Here is a 2,016-nt window from a genome sequence, read left to right on the forward strand (position 1 = left end):
TCTCCTCGCCCGCCCCTTCTTCGCCTCCTCACCTGCCCCAACTCCTCACCCCCAGCCTCCTCCACCTCGAGGAGGACAACTCCGATTTGGACCTCAAGTACTGCCTCCCCGACACCTCCATCCCCAAGTACATCCTCCCGTCAGACGAGGACGAGGTGCGTACTCTGTTTTTTTTTTATTGGCCACAAGGACAAATTTAAGATCTCGAATTAAAGGATTCTCAGGTTGGATAAAGGGGGAACAGAAAGAATGGGTAGCAATTTGTTCGGGGATTTTTTTTTTTGGCAACCTCTAAGATCCCCTTCTCTGCCATGGATTTGGATGCTTGCAGATTTGGATTGAGGCACAATAGAGATGAGGAAGGACAAAGCATGAATAGCTCCAGTGAGAGTGAATGGATATGAACACCAGAACCCTCTCAGGTGGGATTGCCATATTCCATGCTCATATTCAAAGTATCATCTAATTTTTGGCCAAAGGCTCCATATATAATTTGATTTTTGATTTCCAGATCGCTAACCGCATGTGCCATTTGATTTCAGAGTATCTATTAATTTCCTGTTCTTCAGATCTTTGAGAGGTCGTCTGATTTGCCGTGGTTTTTGCAGAGGATGTTGGCTGATCGGGATACCCAATTCTCAAACAAGCATGCTGAGATGCTCAAGATATGGAAGTTCGCCCACAAGCTCAACCACCAGGTTTTTTTGGTTCATGTTCAATGGGAGGCGAAGAGTGTAGAGAGGGTATCTGATGTAGGTCCAAGGTAAACATTTGTTTCTTTTGTTGTGTTTAGGTGAACACATGTCAAAGGTGCATACGGACATGATGAAGCCGTGAATTGTCGCACAGGTCACTGACCTTCTTGGGTTCGAAAAACTACCTAACTGCTATTATCCTGAATTTAGTTTTATCTGAACTAAGAGGACTACCTGTGCTTCTCTAACAAAGAATTACTCATTTGGTGCTCTTTTGCACTGTTGATTTTAGTTCAAATTGGTGTGAGTGCGACCTCTTTGTCATGTTGGATAAGCCTTTCTGTATCACATGGATGTGGCCTGTAGTATGGTGTAGAAAAGTGATGAAAGGTATTAGTTAGAATTAATTTGGCAGCAATAGTTTGTCAAGTTTTTGCCAAGCCAGCTATTTGTAGAATTTCTGTAGCTGTACTTTGTGCCAGCTCCCTCATGTAGATATATATACTAGCAGACTAGCACGCAAATTATTTGCATCAATACTGAGACATATCTATATATGATGGAGGCATTTCTTTCTTTATATTAAGCACACCTCTTGCTGCTATAAAGAAAGTAGAAACATGGTTGATAAATAATCAGATTGTTCTGCCCATTATTCATTTCACAATCCATTACAATTGTTAGGTCCTTGCAATCATACCACTACACATGACACTTCCTACATCTAAAACCCAACCAAAGAACAATCAAGTTTGATTCGTGCTGTTATTGGGCCTCGCTGCGACCCTGATGTTTTTGGGCCAAGTTGGGCAGAATCTGCTCATGCTTATAAAACAAGTTTGTTAACAGATTAAATAGTCCCATGTCATGTGGGGCACGTCTTACAGACGTGGGCCGCGCGGCCAGGAGCAGCCGACGGCCGCATCAGGCAAGGCGCAGGCTGGACAGGAGTCCTGATCCGGGCACATTAGTTCCTAGACTAGTTTGTTTCGTATAGGTTTCTAGTTTGTTATTAGCCCATGGGGCCTTTATATATCAGATAGTTAGCACCCTTAGGGACAAGCAATAAAGTTATTTCCTTCTATCTTCTCCTCCCGCATCATAGAGCAGCCAGGCAAAAACCCTAGCGCTCCTATCCACCGCGACTACGAACTACGTAGTCGAGGTCCTGCTGTCTTGGGCACCGAGGCCCTTGACAACTTGGTATCAGGTTCCAGGCGATCCTCCTCCTCGTCCACGCTCCATCCGCCGGCCGCTTTCCCCCCTGTGTCCGCGCCCAGCTCCCCGACATCGCCACAATCCGCTGCCGCCTCGGTCACTT

The 2,016-nt window shown here is 45.3% G+C and overlaps 1 long non-coding RNA gene across 1 annotated transcript; it reads left to right on the forward strand.

Moving 5' to 3' along the window:
- The first annotated feature begins 351 nt into the window (after positions 1-351).
- LOC119282559 lies at positions 352-960 on the forward strand. Its single transcript, XR_005138784.1, has 3 exons — positions 352-422; positions 609-698; positions 794-960. It is a non-coding gene; the product is annotated as an uncharacterized LOC119282559 (long non-coding RNA).
- The last annotated feature ends 1,056 nt before the right edge of the window (positions 961-2,016 follow it).

This window comes from Triticum dicoccoides, chromosome 3B, assembly GCF_002162155.2.
Source record: "Triticum dicoccoides isolate Atlit2015 ecotype Zavitan chromosome 3B, WEW_v2.0, whole genome shotgun sequence".
Classification (NCBI taxonomy): Eukaryota; Viridiplantae; Streptophyta; class Magnoliopsida; order Poales; family Poaceae; genus Triticum; species Triticum dicoccoides.